The sequence below is a fragment of the Xenopus tropicalis genome, chromosome 5 (genome assembly GCF_000004195.4).
Source record: "Xenopus tropicalis strain Nigerian chromosome 5, UCB_Xtro_10.0, whole genome shotgun sequence".
In the NCBI taxonomy this organism is placed as follows: Eukaryota; Metazoa; Chordata; class Amphibia; order Anura; family Pipidae; genus Xenopus; species Xenopus tropicalis.
In genome coordinates, this window is record NC_030681.2 from 93,764,656 (window position 1) to 93,780,363 (window position 15,708).

The window sequence follows — 15,708 nt, forward strand, 5'->3', positions numbered from 1 at the left end:
TTAGAGATACATAACAAACAGGATGGGGTAACCGTCAAGCAGAACTGAAACAGGAAAAAATAGTGTGCTGCAATCCCATTTTATCCTTCTTTTGACAAAATATATTTCATTAATCTGGAGAGTGACATTTTCTTTCACAAAAGGTGCAATCTCTTAGGCATATTCATTTAGAAAGGAAGCAAGCACACTTGCAATTACCATCCAATTACTTCTTTAAAATTATAGACTAGAACTGATTGATGGCTGAAGGGTGTTATTTATTTATAAATCTATATATTCACTAGAAATCTAAAAGTTTGGCTCTGTATGGTTTCATAAGCACTTGCTAGGTCAAAAATTTTTTTTTTACATTTTCTTTGACTTTTTTATTTTAAAAACAGTATGCAGCAGTTAGCTGTAACTGCTGCAAAAGGGCATTTTCTTTTCTGCCTTTATGCCAAATTAATACTTTCATTTAATGTTTACCTTCATTCAATATCTACCTTTTGCATTTTAAGGAATAAATAAAAAATGGAAAAAGTAGATCTTGACTCCTAAGTTTCATTTTATTCTATTCAATTAATTTAATGCTAGTTTCTTTCAGTGATAGATATTAAGTGATTTATTGTGTTGGTCCCTATTTGTAGTTTCTTAAAGGGAAAGTTCACCTTTTTTTGGAAGACATTTTTTCCATTTAATTTTTTTAAAATTGTCATGCATTTTAATTATCTTTACAGCTCTCACTGCATCAGCAGCTCCTATCTCCCCTCCCTAAAAACAGTACAAAGCATATCTCTTGACATAAACTTGTCAGGGTCTAACCCCCTTGTCTGCTTGTCTGTACAATGGTGCTTTTCCTGGGGCTCTCCTTTTTCTTACTTAGTAGCTGTTTACTTGACTTGATTTTACCACTTCATCCAGATGTTAATGGATACAGAGGGCCTGATTCACTAAAGTGCGATAAAAATGATCGCACGCTTTTTTTTGTGTTAAAAAACACTAAATAATTTGCGCGCGATTCACCATAGTATTATCGCGTGCGAAAAATCGCCATTTTCGCATGGGTTATTTCTCGCGCTAGTTTTACCGCATGCGTTAATTCCCGTGCTGAAAAGAATACGATCGCATGATTCACTATAACTTTTGCGTGATAAATATCGCATTCGGCTATGCGAAAATTAACTCCTACTACAGGAAGGCGAAAAATTATAGAAAAGTACAGTAAATGAGTTTTTGCAATAAAATATGGACTTACAGTGTTATTTATTCAATTATGTGTCTTTTTACTCAATTTTACTAAAGTCTTGGCATGTATGGAATTTCGCTACTAATATACAGTACTATAGCGGTGAATATGTTGTCCCCAAAATATACTGTACTGTAGCGGCGAATATTTTTTTCACGCAAAATACATTACTATGTATATTTGGCGGTTTTTTTTCACGATTTTGTAATCTCGCGAATTGCGGACATTTTGTGGCGATTTTGTAATCTCGTGACATGTGTGACTTGGGGCCATTTTGTGTCATTGAGGCTGGAGCCACCAAACTGAGAGGAGATGCCTGGGGTTTCCGACTTGCTACCAGGGGAGAGGCGCTATATTATCAGCGTGCTCCTGCGTGCAGGATATGACCACCCACCGCCGGGGGACTTAGGGGTCCACGAGAGGAAGAGGGCAATCCTAGACGAGCTAAGACAAGGTTTGCTCGCCAGGTTTGCCCTTGATGTGGGCCCCCACCAGCTCCGGCGGCTGTGGTCCGACCTTAAAGGGACAGTAACACCAAAAAATGAAAGTGTATAAAAGTAATTACTATATAATTTAATGCTGCCCTGTACTGGTACAACTGGTGTGTTTTCCTTAGAAAGACTACTATAGTTTATATAATAAAGCTTCTGTGTATCCATGGGGGCAGCCATTTACAGGAGAAAAGGCACAGGTTACTTAGCAGATAACAGATAAAACCCCATTATATTCTACAAAGCTTATCTGTTATCTGCTATGTGCCTGTGCCTTTTCTCCTTTTTCCCAGCTTCAATGGCTGCCATCGTGTTGACTTAGCAGCTCATTTATATAAACTATAGTAGCGTTTCTGTTGCAAACTTACCAGTTTTACCAGCGCAGGGCAACTGTACATTATATTTTAATTACTTTAAAACACTTTCATTTTTTGGTGTTACTGTTCCTTTAAGCGCAGGAGCCCAGAACTGGTCTCTGAAATTAGAGAAGGTAATTATTGTACTTTTGTTGCTGCATTTCTCAACTTTGTTGAAAAAATCCGGAGTGCCTGCCTTTTCCAGTTTTGATTTTCCCATGATGGCTCCCTGTGCTGAGAGGTCTGGGGCATGAGCACCTGGACCCACCATAACTGTGGGTAAGAGATATTTCTATACTCTACCTAGTGTGATTACCCTTTATTTTGTTTTTGAATTATTGTACTTTATTATGCTTTTACAGTTTACGTTCAGTAAAAGATTTAGCAAGTAATTTGAACTAAAGGTACAAATGTCACAAATGTCAGGGATGATGAAAGTAACATAGTATCATAGTAAGTTGGGTTGAAAAAAGACATACGTCCATCACGTTCAACCATAATGCCAGTGAGGAACTGAAACGTTGGTCACAATAAACCTCTGAATATTATTTCACATCTTTGTGACTCCTTGTGAAAATCCTGTGTGTGCCGTCACCCCATGCCAGGTATTATTGTTCCTTATGGTGTGCAGCTATATATATATATATACTGTATATACACATCTATTTTCAAATACATATGCATAAATAAGTTTAAAGCAGGGGGGAAGCAGCAGGGAGCGGCCCATAGTTTGGGGAAGGGCCACAAATGTTTTAGGGGGCCCTGGCTAACAATGTCTGTGTGTCCTTTGTGTTGATGTGAGGGTACACAGGGGGAGGGGCCATTGGGGGTGTGGGAGGAGGGGGGCCCAAAAAATGTTGTTGTGAGGGGCCCCGTTATTTATGATGGTGTATGAATGTATATATATATATATATATATATATATATAATATATTACACAAAATAACATCTTGCAATACTTACAATAATTTCACAGAACTTCAGCTGGCGCCTCCCCAGGCCCAACCACAGGCCCTCCAGGCTCTACCGGCCCCAGCAGCCCAACCTCCTGCGGCCCATCCACCAGCCCCCGCGGCCCATCCACCGGCCCCTGCGGACCAACTACCGGCCCCAGTGGCCCGACCTGCGGCCCAAGAACTGGCCCCAGAGGCCCCAGAAGAGGCCTCCGAGGCCGAATATGCTCCCGAGGCCCCAGGGTCCCCCGAGGCCCCAGACACCCCCCCCTTCTTTCCTCCCCCAGTTTCCCCTCAGTTTCCCCCAGGCCCTTGGGTTCTCCCCCCAGGCCCCGGACTCCCCCCAGGCCAAGCGCTGGGCGCCAGGTTCTCCTGCGGGACCATCAGTGCAGGAGGACCTGGCCAACGTGAAAGCTGAGCTGGCCCAGCTCCGGGGGGAGGTGGATCAACTCCAGAGGGACATGCGAGAACTCAAGGGCAGCAAGCCCTAAGTTTTTTCCCCCCCCTTTTTTATTTTATTATTTTAAGTAAAAGTTTTTATTTTTCTACTTTTGAACTGAGTAATGTGTCATTATTTTTCCTTCCTTGATATGGTATTCTATACTTTCATGTAGTTTCCCCTACACTCTTACATTTATCAGTAACAGCATCAATATGCTATATGGTTTAAATGTTTGCAAATATTCTGCCAACAATTTTGTCTTTAGCCCATTTTGCTGAATAGTAAAACTTGCGTTAATTAGTACGTAGTGTATTTTCTGGCGAGTGGGATAACTGCCAATCCAATGTTTTGTTGCCAGAATAATTGCAATATTATATTTGTCCCCGTTTAATAAAGTGCCCATAACATATTTGCCATTTATTCTGTGTCTAAAATCTCTAACTTAATTTAAGCCACTTTAGCAAACGGACCCCTAAGTATTTGGCTAAATATTCTTAAATGCCCCCCCCCCCCCCATTTTATTATCTCTAGCACTTCTTTTTTTTTCTTACTTAGATTTTTATAATTTTTGGGTTTTTTTTTTGCAAATAAACTTTTATACAGCACCTCTTTAGCAAATGTCGCCATTTTTATGCTGCCGATTGTCGCGTATTAATTAGCACATTCGATAAATAGCCTGCATGCGGAAAATACCGCATTGAAATACCGCGCGTAAAAAAGTGCGAGTATGCTTATAGTGAATCGTGCGATAAATCGCCAAAATTAAGACGCGGTAAAAATTTTTGTGCACGCTAAAAATAACGCACGTTAAGTTGCACTTTAGTGAATCAGGCCCATAGTATTTTAAATTTTTTGGGTTGCCATCCCCCCAGCAGAGCAGTGGGAAACTAAGCTGATATACCCACAATTCCTAAGCTGCTAGGGAACCTAGGGGGTTTATGATACTAAGTAGTTTATTAGATTTTATGTATAGTTTAATTCAAGTACGATAAATTATTGTTTCATAAATGTTTTTGTCTAAACATAAGTCAATGACTTTAAAAGTAGTAATGATCCTAATGTTTTCTGTCTATTGTTTGTTATTCTGCACTGCTGGTCCTGACTACATGTACCATTAATAAAATATAGGAGTACTCAGTCCTTGTCCTGTCAAAAAAAAAAATTCAACAATGCCTTGCACAATTTCTCCTGCTTTAAGGGTAAATTAAGTATAGAAATTTGTAAAGAAATATACATTGTACAAAGCATTTTTGAAACTGGAGTTTTGACTGGACAAGAGCTGACTACTCCTGTATTAAGAGCAATCACTCACTTACTTATGTTTAGAGAAAAGATCTATGAAAGTAAGTGATCATACCTACATTAAACTATAGATAAAATCATACAATAAAATAAGTAATAAACTACTTGGTATGATAAAACCCTAGGTTTCCTAACAGCTTACAGGTTTGACACCTACTGGTTTACCAATAACCATTGGTAAAAAGGTGTGATAACCACTTTATATATTTTTGTTTTACACTATACAGCCTGTACATTTTTTCACATTATACACCACATATATCATTTTATAAATAACATTTATTTATTCTGGTATTTTGTGCTTACTGATTTTTGGGTGAGTTGTTCAGTTCAAACAGCAGTTGAAACAGAGGGTAACATTAGAAACAATGTATAAATTATTTAAAAACCGTTTTCTGTGTTTACACTGTTTACCCAAGCATAATTTAATCTCTTCTGTAAGTGTCCCCTTTCTTACACCTTAAAACCTTTAATCTATTAAAGCTAAATATAATTTAACACTATCTACTGTACATGTATAATGTCAGGGTCAAAACAAGCAATCTATTTCTACGGCTATTGGGCAATGCTCAATTAACACATATAAAATGCTACAACCTTGCTTTGCCTGCTAATTAGGACCATAATTTGAGCATAATTGTTGGCATTTATAAACAGGATTTCTATAAAACATATCTTTAACTGTTATTTACTACAGCTAGAGCATTTTATGAAAACCAGTAATTTGAGCACACCACATATATAAATCTCAATTATAATCTACATAATAAAAACAATGAATAAAAATCTACATGTGGCATGGTAATTGCAAAGGTGGTTAACCTTTTACAGGTCTAGCCAGCAGCACCATGTGAAACTGAACATTAATATAAATGTTATACCCCCGCCCCCAAAATCCAGCTACGTTTCTTTGTATTTCAACTTTTCTATTATTTATCTTCAGACCATTTTTGATGTAATTATTGAGGTTTTTCAAAATGATTAAAAGTTAAAGTACAGTCAAAATGTAAAGTTAATAAATGAGGCAATGGCGACACCATAGCAGGAGGTTGGTTGAAATAAACATGTACTTTAAAGAATAAGTAAACCTTTTTTTTCTATGAGTAAAATTACTCTAAACAGCCTCCAGAATTACTTACCTTTGTCCCAGCATTCTCTCTGACCTGTTTCCTCAGTCAGAAGGTATTCTTTATCGTTGCTTCCTTGTGCAGAGTGAAGCCCCGCCCCCACTTCCTGTTCAGGTCTCTCTTCAATTCGACAAGGTTGTCGGACTGGAGAGCCTTCTGCGCATGCCTCGAGGCAGCAGGAGCCAGTCTGTGCATTAGCCGTTTTTTTTTTTTATAAAAGATCTGAACTGGAAGTGGGGGCGGGGCTTCACTCTGCACAAGGAAGCAACGATAAAGAATACCTTCTGACTGAGGAACCAGGTCAGAGAGAATGCTGGGACAAAGGTAAGTAATTCTGGGGACTGTTTAGAGTAATTTTACTCATAGAAAAAAAAGGTTTACTTATACTTTAAACCCAATGGAACATGTTTTTACAAAAGCTTTGTGGGACACCCTGAGTATCTTGGGAGATGTCAAAGCCATATTTACTGTTGGGTGCAATGTGGGTTTATGCATTTTACCATTGTTTGCATTTACATAGAGGAAAAAGAGTGGACATTTCCCATCAACAGGCATTAAAGGTAAAAAAAAAAAAACTCTCCTACTTTCTGAATCATAACAGAGCATGTCAGTAGTTTTGGTGAAAAACTGGAAGGTAGCATAGTTAACATAGGTTGAAGAATACCTCTTGTAACCACCCCAGTCTGAATCACCACTTCAATGTTGGGTTACATGCAAAAACAGATAATCAAGTACATCTTGAACACAACCAGAAATAGAATACCACGCTCAGTGTTATTGGCTAGCAAGAACCAGGGAGGCTTGGCAGTCCCAGATATAAGGAAATATTATGAAGCAACCCATCTACGCCAAACATTAGCTTGGCTACAACCACGGGCCCCCACTAAATGGGCAAGATTAAAGGCCTACTGGACCCACCCCCACCATATTAGCAATTTGGTCCTACCGAACAGCCTCAAGAACTATCAACTTTAGCCCCAAAACCTATAAGGTTCACTTTGAACATATGAAGCAGTGCAACAGGAAATACCAGATTTGTAAATACTCCTCCCCTTTATTCTTGCTTCTAGCAAATCCGGAATTCCAACCAGGTCAACAAAAACTATTCTATACAAACTGGGCAGCACAAGCCCTAACAAGAGTCATAGATTTTGTAAACGTACTGAAACAAAACACATATGAAGATCTCCTCAGAAAATGTACTGTAAATGGAGTTCTGATAAAAAATGGAGTACCTTCAAATCAAACATTATATAAAGATATTATTTGGGCAGCAAACTCAGATTAACTTCACACCATTTGAGAAAATACTTGGGGGCAAATACCCATACATGGGCCTCATCTCCCAGCTTTACTATTTAATGAACACTATGCCTGAAGACCCCTTCCCAAAACATGCTTGTATGCGATACTGGGAATGGGTCATAGAAACAGAACTAACCCTGCCTAAATGGGTGGCAATTTGGGAAAACCAGAGTGCATATAAGGTATTAATGAAGTGGTATCTTACCCCAAACAGACTCTCCAGAATCTACCCACAGAGCAGCCCCATGTGCTGGAGTGGCTGCCAACATAGAGGTACACTACATCATATCCTATGGGCAGGCCATAAAATCTTACATTTTTTTCAAGTGGTTAACATAATACAGACAGTCTTAAAATACCATTAAACATAGAAATGCCCCATTTATTGCTGGAGTCCCCCTCCCAAATATTAACAAACCAACCCTAAAAGTTGGTCAACCAAATAGCCACATTAGCAATTACTTCTAAATGGAAATCCACAGTAATTCCCACTATCCAAGAATTCATTTCTAGACTAGAAAATAACAAATAATTTGAAGAAATGACAGCACGAATATCTAACACATTACAACAACATAAAAATATCTGGGATAGCTGGTATTACCAAAACCAATGATGCTCCAACCATTTTGAAGGGTGGACCACATCAACTTTTTACTATTATCAATAACCCTGCATTTTTTCACTTGCTAAAAAACCATCCAACCCCCTCATTAAGTCATTTAATGTATCAGCCAGGGAAGGAATTCCACAACTTTACAGCTCTCACAGTACAAAACTATTTCCAGATATTAAGATGGAACCTCCTTTCTCTTAATTGGAATGGATGCCCTTGTGTCTGCTGGAAGGACTTTTTTTTGTAAATAAAGCATTAGAGAGATTATTATATGGTCACATTATATATTTATGCATTGTTTCAAGTGGCTCTTCTCTAGTGTAAACAACCAGCCGGTCTTTCTTTGTAACTGATGCATGCCAAACCCTATGACAGTTTAGTTACCTTTCTTTTGACCCTCTCTAATAACCCATTTGAGCACTGGAGTCCAAAACTGCATGGCATTTTCTAGAGGGGCTTTACCATAGTTTACCATTGTAGAAAAATTACCCTCTCCTCCCACTAACCTATGCACCTTATGCACACAGAAGCATAATGTGAAAAACACAAAAAATATGAAGAAAAATATATTGGATTGAAATGTGGCTTTTCAAAAATAGGAATGTTTCCACTTTGAGAAAAATTACAGTTTTGTTTGAATTTCAGCAGGGTGATTCTCAACAGGAAATCGACAGCACAGTATTACGAGACATTATAAAACAACAAAAGTGTAGAAACTTAAAAATATCAGCTTCTATTATACAATTATGGACTGAACTGCTCTAAAACCATAAGCAATAAAAATGTTACCCAATATTTTGCAGCTATATTTGAATATTTGTTTTACTTTTCCTGAATGTAAATAGAATAAAAACGTGATCAAGAAAAACTGCAAAAATGTGGCACAAAGCATTAGCAAGTACAAGATTGTGTTCTTTACAGCAATTAATCCATTCTCCTTAAACCCAAGGACTATTGTTTCTTTCTACACATCTGTCCATATGCCATACTTACAGTATTTCCTGCATGCCTCATTTTAGTCTCCATTACGCTTCTTATTTCTGCCTGTCCTCATGTGCAGTTTTTCAATAGCTTATTTGGCATTTTGCCAAGGTTTCACATTTTTATATAAATGTTTTTAGGAATATGTGATAAGGAATATGTGTTAAGATATGTTTTAATATGAGATTCCATACCCTGTATATTCAATCCCTCTTTGTTAAGGATTCTCTTCTTATAAATTATTCTGTCTATAAGATAAGATAAATTAAATACATTTTGTGAAAAAACAATCAAAGTAAAAATCCATTTGGCATATGAAGAAAAGAAACAATTCTGAGATGTTTTATAATGAGATACTTGAACTTTTATAGAGTAACTTTAAAAATGCAGATGTGAAGCTACGTATTTTAGAGACTACACAAAGCTACAAATCAATATAAAGTAGTCAAGCTTATATGTATATGTTAGTTCTTTAAAGATGCATTGTATTTCATTTTATGTTTACTATGCAAGATTAATGTAATTTATCAATAGAATCGTAAGGAAACATATACTGTAGTCCATGGAAGGGCATAAATAAGAAAGCATAGAAGATAGTGTCACTTTGTTTAGGGAAAGCATTTACTAAACTATCCAATCAACATATCAATATCTAATCACAACAAACAAAATATAAACACACAGAAATCGAACACTACCCTTATTTATTCCAGTGTTCAAAATGGAATCTTAAGAAATATATATTTAACTGATGAAACACTAAACACATGATGATAGATGGAATTCATAGGTGCAATCAATAAGCCCCTGTTTTGCATAGTTGTTTGCATTTGGTATCAGGGCTAGTGACAACAGTAACAACAACCTGAATGATTGGAACAGAAGGAACTGTTATTTTCAAAAACAGGGGTTTTTAGTTACAAAGTTATGATCATAAAATTGAGAAGGCACCATACCACGTCAAAGTAATATTTTTCTAAAGCTGGCACCCCCTGCATGGTAGCATTTGTTGGGATAAGTGACTCCTGACATGGGCATTGGTTTCAGTCACAGGGCTTAATCCTCCCCTGCCATTAGCTTTAAAGGAGAAGGAAAGGCTAAGTCACTTGGGGGTGCCAAAATGTTAGGCACCCACAAGTGACTTAAAGGAGAAGGAAAGGCTAAGAATGAGTTTATCTCAAGCTGCAGGCATACCTTCAGTTGTCTCAATAGTGCCCTTAAGTCTCCCCATATTTCACCCGTTCAGAAGATCAGAAGTCAAACAGGAAGAAAAAACGCTGAGCTGGGTAGAGAAGATTCTCATAATGCAACGCTCCTTCAAGACTTGGCGACTTGTTACTGCAGGCGGTGCATGTGCACATGGCAGGAGCGTCCGGCTGCCATGGCGACGCAGTGTTGCCGAACTCTGTGATAAGCAGGTGGGGGGAAGCGGGGGGGCAGTTGCTGCGAGTGGCGGAGGGTTTGTGGCAGGAGCGGGGGGGTTTGTGGAGCTTGGGGGGGTTTGTGGCAGGAGCGGGGAGCTGTGGAATCTTTGTGACAGGAGTGGGACATGCTGGACAAGATGGCGGTGCCGTTCACTGAAACAAGTATGTGTTTCTCTGTAAATCTTTCATTAGGCAAGCCAGGAATATAGCGTTTTTACACAGCAATAGTAGTACTATTTAATAGTGTGCTTAATAATAGATTTTGACTTTCCTTCTCCTTTAAATCGCTTACCTTGTACTCCGGGCTGGTGCCCCTGTTAAGAGAGAACAGCACCAGTCTGGGGTAGCTGCCAACGCTTTCTTCTTCCGCGTTGGCGCGCTGCGCATGCACATTAGAGTGAAAACCTGAACTTTAACAACAAAGTCGGCATTTCACTCTAATGCACATGCGCCGGCCAGGGAATTCGCCGCAGAAGAAACGCAGATGAAGGAAGCAAGTGACTTAGCCTTTCCTTCTCCTTTAATAAGGCGATACACTGCCAAGACCACAACATTGGTTCCACAGGCTTAATCCTCCCCCGTTGGCACATTTTAAAGGAGAGAGACTGCCCAAACCATCACCCATTTTTAAAGGCATAAGAGCACCATTTATAGGTACAGGTGAGGGAGTTGTACCTGGAGGTTTAGCCATTTTTTTTTGCAGAGTAACTGTAAAATACGAAAATACACAAAAAGGGAGTTTGGGAGAACTCCAAGGCTATGTGAAAATATATAAGGACAATAGAAGTGTAACTGATTTGGTAAAGCATACATATCTTTTAAAAAGCATTTGGTTTATCAGCTATCACTGGGATACCCATAAAAGCAAATCTATAGAGAGCATAATAAAGACTGCTGGTTTTAACATTTGCACCTATACCCAATATTGTACTCTGTGAGTTTTCAAATTATTTTATCTGAAGTTTTACATTTACAATCTGTTTTTAAATAGGGGAAAGGGCTAATTTTATTTTCTGCTAATTCTCACTTTAAGTCACTTGCGAAGATGACGCTAGATTGCCTATGGTACTTAAAATCTGATAGCAGTGACATCTCCATGGTCAGAAACCAATGGTAGAACGATGGACTGGCCAGAATCAAGGGGAAAGTTTTGAACAGATTAAAACTGAAATGTGTCATCCATGCAGAAAACCAGAGCCTTGTGGGAATAAAATCCTTCAATGAAGAACAGAAAGGTAAGACTGCAGAGAAGAGGAAGCCTTTTTAATACAGTCCAAAACTCCATACTGAAGTAGTCATATGGAATGGCGGTGTATAAAGCTGTATCCCTACTGGTGAAGTGTATTTAATATATTGTTAGAATTTCAAGTAGGTTGCATTAGTTTTAAGTGACACTCTTTTTGGGCCTTTAAGTTTTTGTGTCAATGCCTACAAAGCAACCCCTGAGCAACTAAAAAGACTAGACAGCTGAAATACCAGGAACCAGGGGTGTAGTCAGCCAAGTGAGTGAGCAAACAGAAGGAAGGGAATTTGATATTCAGGCTGAAGGTTAAGGCAGGACAGGGGTCTATATCTAGGCCAAAGGGTTCAAGTAGGCAGAATCTATATGCAAGCCAGGTGTGAAAAATAGTAAAACAGAATACTAGCTAAAAGAATAAAAGTGCTTAGCAGCTTGGCCAGTGAGAAGCTTCATAATACCATTTTATTGGCAAAAATCCTTGCTGTCTGCTGAAATTTGCATAGGGCACAATGCCTTTCACAGAAGTGGCATGGTAGCCAGGCAGCACAATGGACAGAACAACTTTTAGATTACATTATCTCCAACAGGAAGTGTATGTGCAGTTGTCCTAAATTACTTAGGTAATGTGATGGCTTATTATCTTCACGCTTTATCCCATGTGAGCGGCAGGGCTCATTTATAAAGTTTGCGCAGCACAGAATTATTTGCACAATGAACATATTTGCCCTGCCTGTGTTTATATTTATAAAGCTTGACAAGATTGGTGCATTTAATGTGCAAAAATGATTGCAAATTTTTTACTCGTAGTGGAATTGTCCTTATGAGTTTTTTTAAATATGGCATAATTGCAAATTCCAAATATTTATCAGCACACTTTAGGGTTGATTCACTAAAGTGCGATAAGCGTTATCGCATGCTTCTTTGCGTTAAAATTTATGTGAAAAAAATGCTCGATTCGCTAGATTGCAAGATCGCAAGGCGTTAATTTTAAGGCATTGCATTCATTCTTGTAAAGAAATAATACTAACGCATGATTCACAAACACTTAGACGCACTAAATATCGCAGTAGTCTGTGCGAAAATTAACACCTACTTGGGCCAGGCGGTAATTATAGAGAAGTACAGTTCATGAGCTTTTGGCAACACAATAAGGAGTTTGCATTGTGATTTATTTAAGTATGTGTTGGCCCTAGAGTGATGTAGCCTCCAGTTTGCAGGGAAATGGTCATTTTCAGAACAGTAGTTTTCCGAAAGCAATGGCGTACATGGCTAATATGGCATGCATTTTTTTGCACGCGGCGACAATTTGTGTGCGCTGTGTTAATTAGCACGTGTGTCAAAAAGTCTTTGTGACTTAAATAACGCAAACAGCATCGCGTCTAAATTAACGCAAGTATGCTTTTAGTGAATCGTGCTTTAAGTCATGAAAAATAAGACGCGATAACATTTTTAACGCATGCTATAAATAGCGCTCGTTTTAACGCACTTTAGTGAATCAACCCCTTTGCATCCAAAATAAGCCACAACTTTGGTGAGGAAAAAAATATTTGCTAAACGGATTTCTCAAATTGAGACTTTATATTCCCAAACTGAATGCACAGTGGCCATGCTCGTGCAAACCTCAACCTCATTTGCAATTCACAAAAAAAGGAAAGGCAGTAGTGCAGTGCAAGATTTAACTGTTTAGGAGAACACGTGTAAAACAACTATATGCAAATAAAATATGCACTGTGCAGACTTAAAGTGAATAATAATTTTTACATGTGCTATACCCAAAAACCTTAACTTAAATTGTTATCACTTAAATTATTCAAAAAAAAAATATATAACATGTATACATAAGTTACATAGACTTACAACTGTGTTTTAATTACTGGATTTAATGTCTATTAAAACTGTATTTCATTTTTAATTCTTTCAGTGTAAATGCTTCATTAAATATTTATGAATGCAAACCAGAGAACATTATCATAGCCTTTAGGGAGAATACAATTTTAGCACTGTTTATAAAAGTTTTAAATACTTTATAGTATGTGAGGAATTTATTGTTTCTTTGCATAAATAATTGATAACATTAAAGAAAACATTTGCAGCCACTAGGTTAAATACATACAGCATAAATGACGCATATGGGATGCATTGATAGGAAAAATTAGTGAAATTCCTGTTGAAACTGTAAAAATAGTTACTGCCATGCTTTGATTCAGACATAAATTAGAATATTTTAAACTATTCAATATTTTTTTTTTGTCATACTGACATCATCAAAAGAATAATAATTTTTTGTCATACTGACATCATCAAAAGAATAATAATTTTTTGTCATACTGACATCATCAAATGAATAACAACATAAATTACAAGAGAGTAAAACAGGCCAGACATAAAGCTTATTATGCTGGAATAAAAGTGAACATTTACAGGCTAAATAATATAATAAATCTAAAAGTGATTAGCACTATAACCATATATGAATAGTGGAAACTTCATAAGTAAAATAGCATCAATAGTTCAAGAAAACCCTAAAATATGTATTGTTTCTCCTGTTACAATAGCCTTTGCAGTGCTTCATCAGGAAACAGAGAATACATTCATTATAGTTGATTTTAATATATATACTAGAACTTCCAAGGTTGCATAAAAAATATGAAAACCTTGGAACGTGTTATAATTTAAAGATCACTTACATACATTTGTTATTCATAGATGTATGTTTTATGAATGTCTTTTTAAAACACATTTGTAACTAGAAAGGGAAGTTTGAGAACAAACTTCATGTTGGGTTGAAAAACATGAAGTCACTGAATGGGCTCCGCCCACTTTCTCTGACCTTGGACCACAGTTATATAGTAAAAACCACTGTGCAAAGTTTGGGGACCCTGGTTTTAATAGTGTCTGAATGGCAGCAACTTAAATTTCCCCACCGAAAGTCGAGTGACATCTGATTGGCGGTTGGTGGCTCCACCCCGTTTTTCTAACCTGGAACTGCAGTTACCCAGTGACTAACTCTGCAAAGTTTAGGGACCCTAGGATTAATAGTTAAAGAATGGCAGCAGTTTAAATTTAAACCAATAAAAGTCAATAGTTGAATTGTGATTGGTGGTTGGTGGGTGTGCTCACTTTTTCTAACCTTGAGTCAAAGTCACCCAGTGACAAAGAGTGGGCACCCTGGCATAAATAGTGTGAGAATGACAGCATTTTAAATTTAAACCAATAAAATTCAATGGATGAAATCTGATTGGCTGTTAGTGGTCCAACCCACTTTTCCTATTTTTGAACTGCAGTCCCCCAGTGATCAACTCTGTAAATTTTGGGGGCATAAAAATTGTGAGACTGACAGTATTTTACACTTCACCATTGAAAGTAAATAGGTGAAATGTTATTGGCTGTTTATTGCCTCCGCCCACTTTTTTTCTAACTTTGAACGGTAAATACCCAGTGACTATCTCTGGAAACTTTAACAACCCTGGAAAAAATACTTAAATAATGGCATCAGTTTAAATAGAGACCAATGAAATCTAATGGGTGGAAATGAATTTGCTGTTGGTGGCTCCTCCCACTTGTTCTAACCCTAAATATGTAGTCATCCAGTCACTGACTGTGCAAAGTTTGGGAACCCTGACATAAATAGTATGAGAAAAGCAGAATTTTAAATTTAAACCATAAAAAATCAATAGGTGAAGTCTGATTGGCTGTTGGTGGCTCCACCTACTTTTTCTAACTCTGAACCGCAGTTACCAGGTGACTTGCTCTGCAAAGTTTGGGGACCTTAGTATTAATATTTAAAGAATGGCAGCGGTTTAAATTTAAACATATGAAATCTATAGGTGAAATCTGATTGATTGTTGTTGGCCCTGCTCACTTTTCTAAACTTGGAACATTGTCACTCAGTGACAAACTGTGCAAAGTTTGGGGACCCTGACATTAAACATGTGAGAATGGCAGCAGTTAAAATTTCCCCACTGAAAACAATGAAAGAAATGTGATTGGCTTTTGGCGGCCCTGCCCACTTTTTCTAACCTTGAGTACGAAGTCACCCAGTGAGTTTGCAAACCCTTACTCCTAACCAATAAAATTCAATAGGTGAAATCTGATTGGCTCTTGGTGGCCCCGCCCACTTTTTCAAAACTAAAACTGCAGTCCTCTAGTGACCAACTGTGAAAAGTTTGGGGACCCTGGTGTTAATACTGTGAGAATGGCAGCAGGTTGAATTCCCCCATTAAAAGTCAATCGGTAAAATCTGATT